The sequence below is a fragment of the Schistocerca piceifrons genome, chromosome 7, assembly GCF_021461385.2.
Source record: "Schistocerca piceifrons isolate TAMUIC-IGC-003096 chromosome 7, iqSchPice1.1, whole genome shotgun sequence".
NCBI classification, from domain to species: domain Eukaryota; kingdom Metazoa; phylum Arthropoda; class Insecta; order Orthoptera; family Acrididae; genus Schistocerca; species Schistocerca piceifrons.
The window spans coordinates 344053912-344069186 of NC_060144.1; positions in this window are offsets into that span (position 1 = coordinate 344053912).

Consider the following 15275-nt stretch of genomic DNA (forward strand, 5'->3'; position numbering starts at 1 on the left):
CTGGATGTCTGGCCAGATGGCGAGAGACAGTGGGGTTGGTATCTCACCGCAGTCCGGGGCGTTCCAAATGCATCTTTGCTGGTCATTGGGGCTCTGTGCAAAGCAGGAATCATCACTCAAAACAATTCTACTCCAGTTTTTCGAGATTCCAGGCCGTAGACGTGTCTGGAAATGTCCCGAACAGCGGTGGGGTACCAGCATGACTGTTGCCTGCCATACGGCCCAACAACCAGGAAGGACGGACTTACGTGCCATTTCTATTCATAGCAGGACCTCTTTGGTTGTCATCCGTGGTACATCAACGATATTCTACTCCCAGTTTTGTTGATATTCGTTGCAAGCCATCCTTGGCTTACATTTTGTCAAGATAATGCCAGCCTGCACACGGCGAGAATTTCTACTTCTTGCTTCGTGCTTGAGAAACCCTACTTCGGCCAGCAACGTCACCGGATGTCAACCCAACTGATAACTTTTGGAGCGTTAAGGGAAGGGCCTTCCAACCAGCTCGGGATTTTGAAGTCCTAACGAGCCAGTTGGATAGAATTTAGCACGATAACCCTCAGGAGGACATCCAACAAATCTGTCAATTAATTCCAAGACGAATAATTGCTTGCATACGGGTTGCAGGTGGTCCAGAGCGTCACTGACTTGCTCAATTCGTGAATCTCTTTCTCTTGAATAAATCATCTAATTCTTCTGAAATTGTAATCTTTTGTTTGTCTACACATTTACTTCACATCTACCGAATTCTGTCCCATTCGGATAATTCCTTCGTGGTGTGTCGTTATCCTTTTTGTCTTAGAATTGTTATGAAAATGGCACTCAAAGTGTTTATTTACGCTGTATTTACTGTAATTCATCTAATCTTGTCGTCGCGATCGTTACAGGAGCTACTATTAGGGGGTTGCGTATTTCTACATTCTTCACTTACAGCTGGTTCTCGAAACTTTGTAAAGAAGGTTTCGGAGGAAAGTTGACGTCTATCTCATTGCCTTTTAGTAACTCTACCAATACTCTGTTGTGGCTGAAGCAAACTGGGCATCAGTTGTAGCACTGTTCCGTATATACGTGTTACTCCTATTTGGTGTGGGTCTCACATACATTAGCAGTATTCTAGAATGGGTCGCATGTGTGTGTTATAGGAAGAAGGAGGAGTAGAGTGTTCAACGACCCTTCGACAACGAGGTCATTGGAGACGGAGCACAAGTTCGCATTAGAGAAGGCTGGGGAACGCAATCGGCCGCGCCCTTTCAAAGGAACCATCCCGGCGTTTGCCTGAAGCGATTTAGGGAAATCACAGGAAACATAAATCAGGATGTGGTTCGATCTTCTTCCTCTCGAACACGAGTTCAGTGGACTAACAACAGCGACACCTCGCTCGTTGTTTGTGTTACAAGCCATCTCCTCCGCAGCTGTTCTTTTTCCGAGCATCCTGTTAATGAACCGAAGTCTGCCACCTGCTAAAACTACGACCGAAGTTATTTTGCAAGTTCTTACACGTGGATATTTGTATGAGTTGACTGATTCCAGTTGTGGCTCACTGATATCGTAGTCATATGGTACCACTTTTCTCCGTTCTGTGAAGAGCACAATTTTACATGTCTGAACATATGTAGCAAGTTGCGAATCTTCGCCTCGTTTTTAAAAGTTATGATCTAACAATATTTATGCAGGTACTCTAACAATGATGCTCAACCTTTCTGAGCCATTTCCCGTGAGTGAAATCAGATATTAGCTGGTACCCTCCCCCGTCTCCTTCCCTGACCATCATTAAGAACTTTATAAAGTTTAGAATGATCATTTTCACTTTGAACAAGACGAATGGTAAATAATATATAGTTTTCGTATGTACTTTGTTATACCACGAGCTAATTAGTCAGTGAGACAACTTGTACGGCGATTCTTAACAACTTTTTTTGTAGAATGTTCAACCTATTTTCAGTCCATCGTGAGTGTTACCCAAAACTGCTTCTCAGAAAAAGAAAGACAATTACCCACACTGACTGTAAACACTTCTTACAAAACACCTTTCCTCTGCATTACTTCACCGAGCGAAGTGGCGCAGTGGTTAGACACTGGACTCGCATTCGGGAGGACGACGGTTCAATCCCGCGTCCGGCCATCCTGATTTAGGTTTTCCGTGATTTCCCTAAATCGCTCCAGGCAAATACCGGGATGGTTCCTTTGAAAGGGCACGGCCGACTTCCATCCCCGTCCTTCCCTAATCCGTTGAGACCAATGACCTCGCTGTCTGGTCTCCTTCCCCAAAACAACCCAACCCAACCCAACTCTGCATTACTTCTCTTCCTATCAGTGCTTGTTTCACAGATATCCTGCACTCCTATTTGAAATCAACCAATTTAAAAAGTGTGCTCTATATTTAGAACTAATCCTAGAAAATCCTGGACAGGTAGACTCTTTACTTTAGAACTGGCAAAAATTTGAAGACTTCAGTCTGTCTATCATTTGTATCTGACTACCGCCGTTGGTAATAATAAGAATAATAATAACAACAATACTGTTCAGGCCAAGGGTGTCCAACACGATACCCACAGGCCGCATGCGACGGTGATAAATTGAATATCTTCAATCTGAAACTCTCACCACACGGTACTACTCTCCCATTGGTCCATTCCGTTCACAACAATGCCGCTCCTACTATACTTGAACCCCCAGAGTCTTGCTGTTATAACCGTCCAATCGGTCAGACACGCTGGTCTATTATCTTGCCGCTACTTCGGTTGCAACTGAGAACCTAGAGATTTAGAGACGTATAATGAAATTAATTTATAGATGTACAAGGAAAATCTGTCTTACTACTGTACAGCTGTGGTAAAGAATCGTAGTTCTGACACCTACAAATCGGTAGGCGCTAAAAATCTTCTTGTGGATTGCAGTTGCTGCCGAAGTTTGCTACCTAACAGTACTGTAATTCTGTTAGGACAGATTTAATTTGATATCATACCCATTGCTACCTACAATTTCTATCGCAGCCAGTTACCGTTACAAATCTAAATACGTTAGTACTGCACGTGATGTCGGAAGCTGCTTCCCTTGCCCTTCGCCACCCCACAGTGGTTATCTTCCTTACTCCCTTCACACCTTATCAACAGTAAATGTAGTTCTTTATTACGTGGTTGTACTGTACTGTCTGGTTGACTCTTGTCTGTGGTCGCCACTTGTTGACAGATGTCGGAAGTCATCCACTTGAAACTACTGTCAACCTAAGCGAACTAACTGTATCTTTGTTGGACTTTCACAAATGATACCTGCCCAGATACAGACAGATATGCGTTACATGTGCCATCTTTCCTTGGAAGCAACTACGTTTGTGAACAACTATTTTCAATGGTGAAACATACAAATAGTAAAAATAGAACAAAAATCTCCGTAAACGCATTGAGAACATGCTGATGATTGGCACTGTGGTATCAACAGCTACGATGCCAAGGCGTAGGTGCAAGTTCTTAAGTTGGTACTACGACAGACACCGACGACAGCGCCCTCTAGCCGGCGCTGTGGAGATCTGCGAGTTCCGCTTCAAATTGAGCCCATTTGATCAAGAGCAGACGGCAGGGACACTTCGCTTCAGCTTCGCTTCATATAGAGACTTTGCTCTACTTACGACGGGTCTGGGGCGTCGCACCTACGTACAAAGTTATGTATGCCTCTGTGTATATTCATGCACCAGTAAACCACTTTTATTTACTGGAAGTACAGACGTGTTTCACCTTCTCCTGCTCCTACTCGCTTCCTACAGTCGGCCTACCCTTCAGTTTACAGGAGCAGACCCACGCGCCACCTTTCAAGCGGGATACAAAAGGAACCACTTCGATAGAACATGACACTAATACAATAGTTTACCAAATTCAAAGTAAATGTCACATTAATTATGTGATATGTAATTACTTGTACGTAAAATTATTTATGAAATCTCATGTGTGAAGTGTCACATTAATTCCATTTTGTTTATTTAGAATTAAGGAAATCATAAATTAATAAATTCTAAATTAACCATATCTGTTAAGTATGTGTACCTCCAACCGTCCCGCAGCCTTCTCTTTATCCCAACTATTATTGTTAGTGTTAAGAATATTATGTGCGGCCAAAATATTCTTGGGTTCTTCAAATGTGACCCAGGAGAGCAAAAAAAGTTGAACTCCCCTAATGTAGACCCTACAGTGATGTAATAGCTGTAACATAGTTGCTGTTCCGTTGTGTAGTCAGCTTATTTATTGTTGCGAAGTGAACTGTGAAGCAATATGTAGGCTTTTGTGGGAACTACCAAAAACTCGGAGATGGCATTTTGATGAGATTTTTCAGGACATGTGAGGTGTTCAAATGGCTCTAAGCACTATGGGACTTAACATCTGAGGTCATCAGTCCCCTAGACTTAGAACTACTTAAACCTAACTAACCTAGGGACACCACACACATCCATGCCCGAGGCAGGATTCGAACCTGCGAGCCGCTCTGCCACAGCGGCGGGCCTTGTGAGATGTGTGTCCCACTTTTACTGTAGTAGACGCCTGGTACAAGATACATACGAGTAGTATGTGTGTGTTGTGGGGGCTACGTGAGAAAGATGTTCACACATTCGTCACACAACCTGTAACCCTCGCAACACTGGCTCTTGCGTTAATGCTAGTAGGTCTATTCGAATAATAAATGTTATTATTGGGAACTTACGTAATCAGTATTGCAGTGATGATAGTAATAAGCTTGTAAAAGTAATTCAGTTTCGTGACCGAAACACAACTGGATCCTTTTGTTTTCATCCCTCTGACAATTACATTTTACGCCTCAGTGAGCAATTACCCACCCAGACTGAGAACCACTGTTGTACAACGTTAAGTGTAGCACTACAGCCTCTAAGGAAGAGAACAAAAATGTCGTTGACGGCTAGACGGGAAGCCAGAAATACGTGCTCGATTAAGCTCAGGAAGCTATAAATACGTGCACTATTAACCGCAAAGTGGAAACAAATATTTGGACGCGCCTCTGTGACGTGGCTAGGAATATCCTCCTCACTTTCTCAGAAACTGAGGTTGTCGAATCTTACGTGAGACTTTTAACTGGCGCGAACAACTGTTTCCAGCGTTTCACGAGCGTGGCAATAACTGGTGGACGCAGGAAAAAATATGCTATCCTCGGTAGGTGTAGTAAACAAAGCAAGTAGCATAAAATGCGCTCTACTATTCCCTTCGTGACCGACATCGTGCCACGAAAGGCTGCTCCCTCCAAATTAGGACGTGCTTGCAGGGGTCTGTGGCGAGTGTGCCAAATTGAGCCATCAAGTTGTTATCGAGGGCCCACCGCGGCGGCGCGCAGCAGAGGGCTGACGGTTTTAGCCGCCTTCAGATAAGCCGGCCACACCTGCCAGGGGGCGTGTGTCGGGCACGAAGGCCCCCGCAGCACACGCGACCCGGCCGCGTGTGCCTGGCGGGAAACCTGGAGGCGCACAGGCCGATGCAGCCCGCTTCTCGAGCTCGTCTAACCGGTTACTTTCCACCACTGTGCCATGCGTGGTATCTCTAGTCAGGTCCTTGGGCCCCGTTTACCCACAGACACCCAGTTGCGAAACTCGTTTCTTGAAACCAGCTTTGCGAAAATATTTTCTTAATCGGCTATCAGTGTGGCGACATCAGTGTTGGGGAACATCTGTCGGATCCCTCTTATATCCTTTTGCTTTTCTAAACTGCCCATTGGCCTTTGCGTTTCCTAAACGTTAGCGAATAAAACCAGTCTCTCGGAAAGAAATGTGCCACTGTTTCCTTCAGGCTTACACGTTGATGATCGGAATCTGCGCTCCTCACTTCCATTCCTAATCCAACTAATGTGATAACTCTACCTGACAATTGATGACAAAGAGGTAGATTAATAGAATGAGTTTTGCACTCTGCAGCGGAGTGTGCGCTGATGTGAAACTTCCTGGCAGATTAAAACTGTGTGCCGGACCGAGACTCGAACTCGGTACTTTGCCAGGAAGTTTCATATCAGCGCACACTCCGCTGCAGAGTGAATATCTCATTCTGCAAACATCCCCCAGGTTGTGGCTAAGCCATGTCTCCGCAATATCCTTTCTTCCGGGAGTGCTAATTCTGCAAGGTTCGCAGGAGAGCTTCTGTGAAGTTTGGCAAGTAGGAAACGAGGTACTGGCGGAAGTAAAGCTGTGAGGAGGGGGAGTAAGTCGTGCTTGGGTAGCTCAGTGGTAGAGCACTTGCCCACGAAAGGCAAAGGTCCCGAGATCGAGTCTCGGTCCGGCACACAGTTTTAATCTGCCAGGAAGTTTCAGGTAGATTAATAAGAGGAACATGAGAAGATACTGCCACGTATCTCACAACTTGTACTTTGAACGAGGCGTCCTTCTGCCGTAATTAAACCCAGTTATGTTGGTTCCCACAATTAATTTTAGTTTGAACAGAGCAGAAACGATTGCAGCCTCTCTTGCAATTAGCTCCTCTTAATTAGTCAAGAAACAAGCATGTCACTTCTTACTGACATATTAGATTTTCGTTCGTATGAAGCAATTTCGGATAGGCGAATTTCACACGCGAGTCGCACACCACTTCCAGCAAAGCGGTACCATTGTTCCTTGTGGACAATGGATACTCAAGGACAGTATTCAGAAGAAAAGAAATTACGTCACATTTCTGACGGGGAGGCACCATCCGGCCGCAGGGTTGCAAATCTTATTTTAGGTGTCGCCGACATTGGGCGACCTACGTGTCGATGATGATGATGAAAGGATGACGAGAAGAGCGCAGCACCCAGTCCTCGAACGGAGAAAATCTCGAACCCGGCCAAAAATTGAACCGGTGCTCGCTACACGGTAGGCATACACGTTACCACTCAGCTAAGCATTCGGACTTATTCAGCAGAGCCACTGCCAGCCACGGTCGCTTTTCAAGCCCGAAAGGGTTCGTAAAGATTCATTTCCGATGGTATACTCCGTGAACGACACTTCACTGAATAACGGTGAAGAGTAAATTTACTTTACCTCTATGCTCACAAAGTTTTTGTGTTGACATGATGTTTGTGACAATAGATGTAAAGTAAACGAAATTTAATTTATATTCGGGCCACTGTTTCATTCGCGACAATGTCGCAGCTTATGTAACAGTGAAGACACGCCCCTGGAAGGCTCGCTGCTCCCAGCCCCAGAGCTCGGAAAGTAATAACCGTTTTACGCCCAGGGACTGTAACACCGAAAATGAAGATAAAATACCTTCTGCACCACCCAAAATTTTCGCAGTTTAAGGCGGCCGATGTGGCCGTGCGATTCTAGGCGCTTCAATCTGGAACCGCGTGACCGCTACGGTCGCATGTTCTAATCCTGCCTCGGGCATCGATGTGTGTGATGTCCTTAGGTTAGTTAGGTTTAAGTAGTTCTAAGTTCTAGGGGACTGATGACCACAGATGTTAAGTCCCATAGCGCTCACAGCCATTTGAACCATGTTTCGCAGTTTAATATCCGTTGATAACTTTTGATTCTGAAGCTGTAAGGAACCTTATTTAATACGTAATCGATTTACTAGTCCTCTTGACTGTATATAATTGATTGTAATAATATTGTAAATTGCTGGATAATAGCCAAGGGAACTTTATTGAAATGTATCGATAGCAACGACAAAATGGTAGTAGCTGTGCAATTGTTTATCTTTGCGTATGATGGAGTGTCTGTCGCGTTGCGAGCAGAGAGGAAGAGAGCAGAATGAGTCATGAAAGTGTACTTACGTGTTTGTTCGGCGTTACCACCGCCGCGGTGTGCAGCTATGCTTGCGCCAGTGTAGGCGCGCCTGACTTGTTGACCCGCGAGTATTGACCTCACAGTAAGTAAGTGGACAGGTGGAGGAAGCTGCAGTTCCAGCTATTGCCTGCCCCACAATTATCCATGGCTCTGGAGACGACTTGGGGTTCTCATTGCAGCAGCAGTAGCAACGGCAGCAGTAGCAACAACAACGGCGGCAGCTGAGCATTGTCGTCGGCTACATTGTTCGTCGTCTGCAGAGCTACAGCACCGTAAGACTGTTAAGTGAAAAACATTTCTTTCACAAAGTATGGATAAGATGAAAAATAACCAGCAATAGTTAAAATCTGTAGTCATTGTCCTCAGACATCATTATACCAAGCAGGGTACCATTTCCTTTGCATGCAATCACAGAGTGTCGTAAGAACATGAAAACTGGTTTACTATTTACTGACACTTTTGTGTGTTCACTAATATGCAGTTTCACTCTAAATTTTCTACCTCCGTAACTGTTAATTCTTGTATTGGATAACATAGGCTACAAAGAAGTAATGTAAATTTTCATTGCAAAACTAATCACTAAAAATACAGCACAAGTGGAGAGTGCGCAATTACATTTATTCTGTATTTAGCTTGGCGAGTGACTCCTGCTGCTTTGGTTTTTATTTTATTGTTTTTATTTTAAGAGTAAAATCAGTAGCTCATTTGCTTAAAGTAAATTCAATACAATGTTTCAATGTTCACAAGTAAATTGCTCCCCTTTTGTAAATTTTGCATTTCGTTATACTGAGAGTACTGAAAGTTTTCTTTTTTTTTTCTTTTGTTATATTACTCGGCAGAGTTTAAGTTAAGCCAGTGATTTCATTTAACGTTGCTTCCAAAATTCAGTATTTCAGAATAGGTAACTGCAAACGCAGTGCTTTCTGACTCATTTCTTTTCTCGTGAACTATTCTGTTGTGGAAAAACGTGATAACTTTCTGTTGCTTCCCAGTGATTATTTGCTTAAATGTATTTGCCATTACCTTTCTCAAGACTGGGTCGAGGATTTTCTCCGTTCAGGGACTGGGTGTTGTGTTGTCTTAATCATCATCATTTCATCCCCATCGATGCAGAAGTTGCCGAAGTGGCGTCAAATCGAAAGACTTGCACCAGGCGATCGGCCTAACCGACGGGAGGCCCACATCACACGCCATTGTTATTATTATTGCCGTAGTGGGCTGCCAACAGTTTAATTATCCCATCTTTTTATCTTTTTAGCTCATCGATGTTTCCTTTCTGTAGTAAATATTACGCCAGGATGTCGCCTCTCCTCACCCCGCCTGTGCGATTCGTGAGCGATTGCACTATGCACTATATTCCACCACCTATTTCAAAATTTTCATCACTATTCAGCTTAAGTTTAGAATAGACTGTTCCTTCAGAAGACTCTGTTGCACACTGTCCTCCACCTAACCGGTGTTACTTTCCTTCGGTAACGATAGTCTTACTGTAAAATTTGATTAGGTATATGTGATCACGGTCAGTTATATCGCAATCCACAAGGCCGATTAGGAAAGAGGAGGTTAGGAGGCGACATCCTGGCGCCAGCAGAAAGTTGACGGTTTGCCGATAAAGTAGGAGTTTATGCCGCCAGCAGACGTACTGACACCAAGGATGTTTTCCGATACCGTTGGTAGACCTACGTAAGAGGGTTGAAACTTTAAAAGTGGCTCCTATTTATTTACAGCTCTTAGAAAATAGATATGTGTTTCAAAGTTTAACTGACCTTCAGAGTAGTCACCAGCATTGTGTATAACCATTTGCCAGCGAAGTGGAAGTCTCAAGATACTCTTTGTAGTTGTGTTGACAGTTCGGAGCGGCGCGGTCTATTGCGACGAATTTGTAGCAGTTCTGAAGCGAACGCCCTGAAGTGTTTCCTTTAGTTTAGGAATCGAGTTGAACTCACGAGGGCTTAAGTCAGGGGAGTGCAGTTGGTGGTATAGCACTTCGCAGCCCCATCAGTCAAACAACTCAGCCCCATCAGTCAAACAAATCAGTACCAGCTTGCACTGTACGTGCTTGAGCATTGTCCTGCAAAGTGTCAGGTCCTCCAGACAGTGGCATCACTTCTAAGCTGGTCGTAGGCTTTGTTCCAAAAATTAACAGCATGGCTGCTAAAATGTACACTACAACGAGAGTTTGAATGTGATAGAATCAACACACACTATACCCGAAGCAGAAGAAATAGACCATTCCACATGTTTAACATTATGGTTCTCACGTTTCGTTTAGATAAACACTTTAAAGATAGCTTTAAATTGTAGTTAAAATATATTCCTTTTTATATTTTCCGACGTAACCAAATTTATCTTTGCAGATGATTGGTTACAGCCGTCTGTAACAGTCGTTATATCTAAAAGTAAAATTGAATATTTGGTGTCATGCGTAAACCGCAATCCATATTTTAAAATAATGCGATTACAAAATTCTCATATGCAGTTGTTGCACATGAAATTCTCGTATGCAGTTGTTGCACATGAAGATCATGCACTATAGCCGATTTAAAACGTATGCTACTAGATTTTGTGTAGCAGTACATAAAATTAAAATAAAATAAAAATCCATCCATTTTCGACATCTGGTGGTAGTTTTAAAAGCTATAAATGTACATTTCGTTTCATCTCTACTTTGAAGATTTAGGAGATTCATTGCCCTAGTGGGCTGCCAACAGTTTAATTATCCCTTCTTTTTATCTTTATAGCTAATTGTGTTTGCTTGTAAATAAATTGGGTTTTCGAGGGGATGTGCCTTGAGCAAATCACACTACTTTTCATTTCTTCTGTACCTAGACAGGTTTCACTGAAATTTCAGGATAATCAGTAGGCTTTTGTTTTCCTTCTATTAGAGACGTAAGATATTTTTTCTACTTTTACATATAATAATTCATGTTTTAGGTAAAAACTGGGAAATATGTAAAACAGACCATTTTATAGATAAATACGTTTCCACCACGTACTATGGAAATCCTGATTTTTGGTGTTTTGCGTAATACTTGCTTTCCTTTCAAGGTTTGTCATATGTAACCACACAGAAATTAACGTGGAAAAGTTATTTACTTAGAAATCTCTACGGCTAGGAATCTTTTGCTTAGGCTTAATGTTAATTAATTCTTTGTGGAAGATTGTTTGTGTACGTGTATGTGGGGGGGGGGGGAGGGGGGGAGGTTGTTTATGAGTTAGTGTGGTCTAGTAGTTCTCTCAGGGCGGAACACAGAGTTGTACTCCAGAGCGCTGTATATTCATTTATTATTAGTTTTCCTTCGACTATGGCCTTTTTTATTTGGTAGTCTTCTTCGGTTATTAGTTGTTGGGGGGGGGGGGGGGCTGTTGCTGCATTTGAGATTTTTCAAGTCTGTGTTGATGTCCGGTGGGCTGTATTGCATGTCCATGAGATACGAATGTAGAACGACACCATTTTTTTTTTTTTTTTTTTTTAGTGCTCCTCTGTGTTTTATGTATCTTGTATTAAAGTTTCTGCTTCTCAGTTCTGTTAAATTGATTTGCTGTTCTGGTATGTCAGCTGGTAAATACCAGATGTGTTGCTTTTTTCTGTGTTTACATTAGTGGCTCTTAGTTTTGTCTCTGTTGATTTATCTGTTCTGCAGGGAGTTGTTTGTCCCTTCTTTTGTTTCCTATTCTGTAAGCTGATTTGTTGTTGTAAGGCTGTACAATTAGATTGTTGTTATGGGCATTTCTTCCTGTGTTCTGAGTCTTTATTTTAACTGTGTACTTGTATGCAGAAGACGAACTGTTAATTTTGTGTGCTAGGTACCCTCTTATTTGTGTTTTAATTTTGTGATTCAGTTTCCTTACAATATTTGTGTCATTATCTGTAGCTATTTGTTCGATTATCTGTAATTGATTTTTGTAGTTGTCTTCATTCAGAAAAGTTTTGTTCAGTCTCAACAGCACATCCTGGAAATTGGTCAGTTTGTGTGCAATCAGATGGGTAGGGTATTTGTGTAGGCTGTGCTGGTGATGGCGACTTTCCTTAATATGAAGAATTATTTTGGTTGTTTGTGTCTTGTGACGTCTAGGAAATTTAACATTTGATTATTTTCTGCTTCTGTGGTGAATTTTATCTTCGGGCGAACTGTGATTACGTCATTATGGAGTTGCTGGATGCGACTGTGTGTCCCATCTGGAAAGCATATGAAGTCAGCTACGTAGCAATGCCAATGTACTACCATGTATTTTTTGGGTCTTACTATTGTTTCAAATATTTTGTTCTCACTGTGGGGAAGGTAGTGACTAGGAATCCACCGACTGGTCACCCTATGGGAGGACCATCTTGCTGCGAGTATATCCGTTTGTGAAATGAGAAATAGTATTATGTAGTGATTTGGTTTAGAAAGATTACTTCTGTTAAGTAGTGTTTTGGAATGTCTTTCTGTTCTTCTAATTGCTATTTGATTATGCTGATAGTTTCTGTGATGGGGATATTTGTGTACACGATTGTAATGTCAAATGATTTGAGTGTCACTGTTGTTGGGACGTTGATGTCACACGACCCTCACAAACGTTCAAAACTCCCTCGCAGAAGACATTCAGCAGTTCCACTGTCATATATATATATATATATATATATATATATATATATATATATATATATATATATATATATATACAATCCTGGAAATTGAAATAAGAACACCGTGAATTCATTGTCCCAGGAAGGGGAAACTTTATTGACACATTCCTGGGGTCAGATACATCACATGATCACACTGACAGAACCACAGGCACATAGACACAGTCAACAGAGCATGCACAATGTCGGCACTAGTACAGTGTATATCCACCTTTCGCAGCAATGCAGGCTGCTATTCTCCCATGGAGACGATCGTAGAGATGCTGGATGTAGTCCTGTGGAACGGCTTGCCATGCCATTTCCACCTGGCGCCTCAGTTGGACCAGCGTTCGTGCTGGACGTGCAGACCGCGTGAGACGACGCTTCATCCAGTCCCAAACATGCTCAATGGGGGACAGATCCGGAGATCTTGCTGACCAGGGTAGTTGACTTACACCTTCTAGAGCACGTTGGGTGGCACGGGATACATGCGGACGTGCACTGTCCTGTTGGAACAGCAAGTTCCCTTGCCGGTCTAGTAATGGTAGAACGATGGGTTCGATGACGGTTTGGATGTACCGTGCACTATTCAGTGTCCCCTCGACGATCACCAGTGGTGTACGGCCAGTGTAGGAGATCGCTCCCCACACCATGATGCTGGGTGTTGGCCCTGTGTGCCTCGGTCGTATGCAGTCCTGATTGTGGCGCTCACCTGCACGGCGCCAAACACGCATACGACCATCATTGGGACCAAGGCAGAAGCGACTCTCATCGCTGAAGACGACACGTCTCCATTCGTACCTCCATTCACGCCTGTCGCGACACCACTGGAGGCGGGCTGCACGATGTTGGGGAGTGAGCGGAAGACGGCCTAACGGTGTGCGGGACCGTAGCCCAGCTTCATGGAGACGGTTGCGAATGGTCCTCGCCGATACCCCAGGAGCAACAGTGTCCCTAATTTGCTGGGAAGTGGCGGTGCGGTCCCCTACGGCACTGCGTAGGATCCTACGGTCTTGGCGTGCATCCGTGCGTCGCTGCGGTCCGGTCCCAGGTCGACGGGCACGTGCACCTTCCGCCGACCAATGGCGACAACATCGATGTACTGTGGAGACCTCACGCCCCACGTGTTGAGCAATTCGGCGGTACGTCCACCCGGCCTCCCGCATGCCCACTATACGCCGTCGCTCAAAGTCCGCCAACTGCACATACGGTTCACGTCCACGCTGTCGCGGCATGCTACCAGTGTTAAAGACTGCGATGGAGCTCCGTATGCCACGGCAAACTGGCTGACACTGACGGCGGCGGTGCGCAAATGCTGCGCAGCTAGCGCCATTCGACGGCCAACACCGCGGTTCCTAGTGTGTCCGCTGTGCCGTGCGTGTGATCATTGCTTGTACAGCCCTCTCGCAGTGTCCGGAGCAAGTATGGTGGGTCTGACACACCGGTGTCAATGTGTTCTTTTTTCCATTTCCAGGAGTATATATATATATATATATATATATATATATATATATATATATATATATATATATATATGGTTCCTACGTTAATTTCTGAGTAGTTGGAGATGACAGACTGCGAAAGGAAAGAAAGTATAACGCAAAACACAAAAGCCAGAGAGCCCACAGCATATGGTAGCGAGATATGTATCTACAAAACTTTCGGTTTTTCAAATTTGTAAATACTTTCGTAAAAACTCAAATTTATATGTTTATAAGTGGTAAAGACCATTTTTCATGTTTAAAAAAATGAAAATGATTATCCACAGTTGATGCTGAAATTTCAACGAAACTTGTCTGGATAAAGAAGAGAAAGGAAACTTTGTTTCGCTCAAGGCGGACCCCTTTAAAAACAAACAAATTACGTTTGTTAATCAGTTTTGTAAAATGAACAACGTATATATCAGCTCTGAAGTTTCATTACCTAGTTAGTAGACAAGAAATTAATTCATCATACACGCGTGATGTACGATGAACTCCTGCCGTAAATGGCCAGCTAGTAAACATCTCTTACCTCTACTCCAGGATGTCGCACCAGGCCAATGATCTGCATGGTATTACAACAATACACTTCCGTGATGAAAAGACGATCCCACAATTTGCCATCATTAACCATCACAACGGAGAAACCAGAAGAATATTTCACCCAGATGACACAAACGGCCGTGAGCTTTTGGCCGTTCACCTGCTACTGACGCGGATACTTTCGGCTTTAGATTGGGACTGGATCGACGCAGCAACGGTGGCACCACTAACATCATCAAGGCAGAGAGACACGGAAAAACAGAAAGGGAAATCCAGTCGGCTGTCATTACAACAACACGGGACAGAACGAAAAACTGAGGACGAGGGTGCCATCTCAGCACTTAAGAAGGAACTAAGCTTTACTCCTTCACTACGAAGCTTCCCTTTCGCTGACATAATAAGTGTAGTTGAACTAGCAGTTGGTAAGTTTTCCATAGAAACTGCAGAAGGAATTCGTAGAAAAATGAACCACGTTCTTTTAAAATCCAAGCCGCCAGCACCATACATGACTAGAGCTGAACACAATGGTCTCCAAGCTCTCCGCAACGATCTTCTCACTGTCGTACTGGCAGATGACAAAGGGCAATCGCGCACCTTAATGGAACGAGTCGACTATGATGCGAATATCTGACGGATACTGGAGGAAGATAAATATTAAAAACTACCTCAGGACTCAACATCCTGAATAGTGAGGAACTTCGGAGCTTCTCAAACGGTCGTCGCTGGAAGAGAGTGTTGGTAAGAAGCTCCTCTCTCAGACACCCAGACTACCCACGTTATACGGTCTACCAAGAGTGCATAACAAGGATACACCTTTAAGGACTATAGTTAGCACCATCGGATCGTCGACCTAGAGACTTGCAAAGCAATTGGCCAGCCTCCTGTCGATTCA